Source organism: Camarhynchus parvulus, chromosome 1A (genome assembly GCF_901933205.1).
Source record: "Camarhynchus parvulus chromosome 1A, STF_HiC, whole genome shotgun sequence".
NCBI classification, from domain to species: Eukaryota; Metazoa; Chordata; class Aves; order Passeriformes; family Thraupidae; genus Camarhynchus; species Camarhynchus parvulus.
This window is the reverse complement of record NC_044586.1, coordinates 36242996-36248995: the sequence shown is the minus strand read 5'-3', so window position 1 is coordinate 36248995 and position 6000 is coordinate 36242996.

Genomic DNA, 6000 nt, shown 5'->3' with positions numbered 1-6000 from the left:
TTCATTTGAAGGCATGTGGTTATATTCAAGGAGTTCCAAGAAGTCCAGCACAGTTGTGTGGGTAACACAGACATGCAGGCTAAGAAGTGTGTCTGTAGAAAAGAGCAGGATTATTTTTAGAACCATAGATGGCTATGTCTCATCCAGGAAGTGCAGGGAGGAGATCTCTGGTTGAAGCAGAGCATAAGAATGTAATTTTTAATTACCTTGGCACAAAAACGTGTTGTGTTTTACTTTCTTACTAAGCAAAGACTGAGAAGCAAACTCATTTAAAGGAGCTGTGTTCTGAAGTACATGGAATAATCATAGATACTGAGATCATAGAATAGAGGTGGTTGTGATTAAAGGGAAAAAAAGTGAGACAATGGATTAAGAAACAAGTGAGTAAACAGCACATACACATCTAAGCAGGTTTTTAAATATAAGGTCTAAGTTTAGATGCTTAACTCCACAATTAGGCAGCTCAATAACAGGGCCAGAGTTGCCAGTGTGAACTTCTTCCCTTTCAAGAGAACTTGATAGAGAATGGCATTCGCTCAGCACTTCCAGAAAGGAAGCTGCATAATTGCCAAGTTTGACATTTTTTTTTGTCTCCAACTAATTTGGTATCCTACTCAACCAAGAAACTAAGTCCTTGTTCTGTTTCCTTACTCTGCCCACAATGTTTTTAATCCTCCTTACTCTCTGGGGAGAAGAAACTGTTTGTGCACTTTATTTTCTAACTAGAGTGACCGAATGGGTCTTGTTTTACAATACCCCCAAGTTGTGTATTAAAACTTGGATTAAGATCTTCTTAATCAAGCTTCTGTCTTTGAGCTGAATGGAAAAAATCTCTCCAGCTCCTATTATGCAGCATCAACTGTTATGAAATACATGCTTCTCTCCAGAGAGTCCAAAGCAATATTAAGGTCTGGCATCCAAAGTGGTTTACTTGTTAAGTGCATTTCTTGTGGTGGTTAGTCAGAAATTCGTTTCCTATTTGTTAATCCAGTTGAGAGAAGAAACTGACAGTGGTGATCATACGCCCTCCAGGAAATTATGATACATTTCTGAAAACACACAGTCTTGCTTTTCTAACTGTTAAGGTGGTCCTTCTGATCAGGATTAACAATGTGCCAATGTTTTTCAGCTGGTATCATTCCCCAGAGATGCTGTAGATTTTTTTTTCTCAAACAAAGCCTAAGCAAAACTTTTCCACAAAGCATTTTCCTGTTCATTAATAACTTTTTCTCTATTGAGATAGACATGTAAACCTTCATTCTATACCCCTGAACCTACAGTCTCAAAGGGTTCCAGCTGACAGCAGTGTGAATGGACACATGGGAGGTTGGCACTGAGCTGGGGTTGCTGAGCACCTGCACCAAGTTAGTTTTACAGAAACAGATGCAAGTTTACAGAACCATACCATCCAGTATTTGGATGTCATTCAAACCTCATTTTGGATGCTGAAGACAGAAATGTAAATTCAGAAACTTTGAGAAATGAGCAGATGTAGTTGAAGACACGCTCCTAGCACACATTATATGAGATGGCAGCATCAGTGGAACATCATGTTCCTGCTTAAAGGCATGTGTCTCCTCTGGACCCAGCTTGGGCTTTTGCTTCTGCCCTTGATCTGTTTGAATTGGGAAGATTATGTGGCCCTCTGCTAGACAGAATAGCTACGACTGGCTGTAGAGCCTTCCTGCGCGGGCAGGCAGTTTCCGTGCCGGGAGAAGGGGGAAGGGTGACACCACATGGCTAGAAACAGGATCGAGGGAAGCGGGGCGAGATGCGCCTCGTTCCATAGTCCGGATGTAACGTCCAGACTCAGAAGACAGGTTTTGAAGGAGGAAGTGTTGCACACAAACGAAATGGTGAGAAAACACTCTTTTGCATGTACAGCTACCAGCTTCTCAGACGGAAGCCTTCAAAGAGGTTCTTAAGCACTCAACATATTTATGAGCCTTTAAGTGGTCTTGAAGTCTGGGAGACTGGCTCTGCTCTGAGCCTCAGTAGTTTGCTTCCAGGCTCTGCAGCCTCCTGTGGACTGGCAGTTCTCTATTCCCCTTGTCCCCCGTATAAAGGGAGGATCTTTGGAATGAAAATTGGGTGTTGATCCTGTTTTTCAGTGTGCTTTAGTTAGCTGAACCAATCTGTGCTACATCATCTATTTCTGCTTCTTTGATAGCCTATAGTAATTCACTGGGTGTTACACAAATCACAGATTACTGGGATCACAGATCACTTATAAAGGCTGATTAATTTTCTAATCCGTTACTTGCCCCTAAGCAAGCCAGGATTTAAATGCCTTCAAGTTAAGTATTCTTGGCATTTTCATTGAGTGTAAAAGTACAGCAAGCCAGTCCCCTCATCTTCGGAGCTTCCTTTTAAAAATTAACATAAGTCAAGTTATGCAAAGATGTCTGAGGAAATTATTTTATGACGTGATGTCCTTATTGTCTAATGAGATTTAAAATTGGGGTGCTAGGAAAGACTAAGATGAAGAAAAACTTACTTTGCTGCAAAAGTGGTTTGGCAGGATTGGATTGTAGTAGAAGCCAGAGACACTAGGATCTAAAGAGGGATTGTTTGCATTGGAAACTGGAACCAGAATCTAGTAAAAATGGAGAGCTGATATGCATATATAAAACATAGATAAAACCATACAGTTTTCTTAGTTTTAGCCCAGTCATCATTTTAGTGTTGCATAAAATAATTTTATGGCTGCATGAACCAAAAGGACTCAGTCTGTGTGCAAAAGTTGCCAGTGGTGTGTACACAGTACTGCTCCCAGGCTACTTCAGGCTTCTGTTTTTCCAGAGCCGATTGTCCTTTTCCTGTCTGTGTCAGCAAAGAGGAATGTGTGCCCATGCCGTGGTCTCCCTTGGATACAATCCTTGGGGTATCAGTTTAACATGCCAAAGTGAGAACTGAGATGTGTGTAGTGATCCTGTCACCGAGACTGCAGGAAAAGCAGAAACTCTCCAACATCTCTGCACTGTTAGAGAATCAAGGCAGTACTTTATTCTGGCCAGGATGTCATTTCAGCCAGGATGTGCAATAGAAATTATTTCATCCCACATACTTGGGTTATGCAGTGAAAATCATTCCATCACAAATGGTTTTTCACCACACATTTCACATATTTATACAGACTAATCCCAAAGAAATTCATGTTCATTGGTCTTAAATTACACAAGTTTTAGTACTCTGTTTCCTGTTACTTATTAATCCTTTTGCCTTCGATTCTAATTTGGTCCTCATTCTTCTTAGCGATCTTTTCCCTGACCAGGTGTCTCCTATCTCCGCACCGGGCCGGGCCATGTTCGTTAATGTTCACTTGTCTCCCGTGTATCTTCTGGCTACTCCCAGTCTGTAGATGTTAAACTCATCAGACCCACCCGGTGAACAGCGTCTCTTGAAGAGAAACTCCAACTCCCCTCCCCCTGGGCAAAGGCGAACTGACTGAAGTTACATTAAAAATGTTAAAGTTGTATCATTTCCAACAATCTCTCTAACATAAATTGTGTTGCTAAGGCAGTAACTTTTGCCACAAAGTCCCAACAACAGCAGAAGGGACGTCTTGTATTTTTACATCACCTTTCACAGAAAAGAACACTTTCAGTTTGAAGTACAGAGCAAATGAGTTATAAAACACAACGGCCGGCAAATTACCATCAGAAGTGCCTTCTTTGGTAGTATCAGCACAACTCACCTTGCAAATGTTTCGGCTCCTTTGCAACACAGGAAAAGCTGGCTTTGGGGAGCTAAAGTAATTATCAGTGATATAACATGTGCTCTTTGCTTCTCCCTCAGTAACACCTGAGGGAAACTTCTGGGAATATGGTCACAGTTCTAACTGGTTTATCAACCCAGGTGACTGATACAGGAGATAACATTCAAGGTATGGTTAGATGATAAGCAAAAGACCACTGAGGCTCCCTGCCTTCAGAGGGAGTTATTTCCCATTTCCATCTCCATTTCTCTGCTTCCAGCTGTGTGTCCCTGCTGCTTTCTTTATGTCTTATGTGTTCTTGTTAAAGCAAGCTGACATACTAGCAGCAAATACAAGTAAATATCCTGCTGTTGAATCAGATAAATCTGTGGTCAAAGGAGCCAAATCCAGTTCAAAGAAATACTTGGCTAGGAATGCACAGCTCCTGGCAAGGCCATTGTTTCAACGGGGCATTAGATGAGCTTGGGGCATTCTTTCGGTGAGGTATTTGATGGGCTCAGCTGCATCACCAAACAGTACAAGGAGGCTGAGGCAATCCAATACCACGCTTCTTCCATCAGTTCTCCCCATCAGTTTGCAGCCTTGAGTGAGGAGACAAGGAGGAGAATGGAACACCTCTGGCAGTGGTGTGCCCTGAAATCAGCCAAGCATAATGTAATCTTCCTCCTCCTAGTAATGCTGATAATATAGCTGAAGCAGATCCCACCTATTCCCTGCCTACCTGTCTGCTGCCATTCCAGTGATGTCCTGGGCCAGATGCTGTGTAGCTGCTTGGGACTGCCTCAGGGCACTTATCTGCAGAAAAAAAAATTGCATTATTTATCAGGTGTGCTAGGTCACTTTATCCACTTTATGCCACAGGTGCACAAATAACAGAATGGGCAGCAAGAGGATGGAAGAAATGGCTGGGAACAGATGTCTCTGAAGTAGCAGGCCACCAACCCCTTTACAAAGGGATGCATGCTGAGTCTTCATCATCTTGCCATTAAACACAACCATTTCAGTGCGGCTGTGCAGCTAAGTAAGCCCCACAACTGCTGTATTTCTTGAGCAGAGCAGATTATGTGGCTGATTAAGGATCAGAGAGATGGTAAGACAGGCCCAAGTCAAAGATTCCCTGCAGCTCTACATATACACCATCCAATAAGAAAGAGGAAATTAGATATTGTGATATCCTCTGCATTGAATGAGTTAAAGATCAGGATTGGCAATTACCTGCCAAAAAGGGTAGTCTGTATTCCAACAGACTCTCTTCAAAAGATATGGGGGAAAGTAAGTGTTTTTGAAATATTTTGAAAATTGAGAAAAAATATTTTGAAAAGTTGAGAGTCTTTTTGAAACTGTATTTTGGCATGAAAACCAGATCTGTGCTCTCAGATGTCTCACTGCAGTGCATTGCAGGGTATGTTTGTGTGAGGCTTGTTTTGCTTATGTGAGCAAACTGTAGCCTGTCCTCTGACAGCAAAGGCATGAGGCAGTAATACCTTTCAGTCCCACAACAGTGGATTTGGGATTTTCCCTTGTGAGTAGCACTACATGGTATGTTTCTCTCTAGGTGTCCTACCCTTTGGCCTTGGCTCATAGGTGAACAACATGTGGTTAAGATAAATAAGGTAGATCAGAAGTCAAAGCCCAGTGCCTGCATATCTCTCCCAGTACACAAACAAATGCAGAAGAAATTGCCAAATTATTTTTAAACTACAAAGGTGATTTAAACTAAGATACTAGATAGATATTGTAAAACCAGCTGAATGAAGGCATTCCAAAAAGTCCTTGCACTTGCTTTTTGTGGAGACAAGAGATAACCAAGGTATTAATGCTTCAATGGAACCAAACAAAGTACAGAATAGTATTTTGCATGGCTTCATCACGTGCAGTCAGAGCTTAGTTTGTGTCCTACTTTTCCAGTGGCATCAATGGGTTTGTGCAACTTTTATGCATTAATTCCAAGACCCTTTTTTGGGTGCTGTAGATGGAAAAAAAACTTTTCTGCACCAGGTGGCGCAACCACCAGCGGAACTCCCCTAACAAAGCTCCTGCCGAGGCCAGCGGGGCGGGGGCTCTGAGTCCCAAGGCTCCGAAACTGCAGTGATGGCTGTCAGACCAGCTAATGGAATCAGGACAGGTAGCAGAAAAACGAGTTTAGTGGCACACACAGCCTTCAAAAATTCATGTACCATTTGGCTTAATACTTCCTTTCTTCGAATATTGCCTTCCTGATAAAGACTGGATGTTATCCTGATCTGTACTGCCCACTGGTACTTAGAAAGAGATTTCAACTG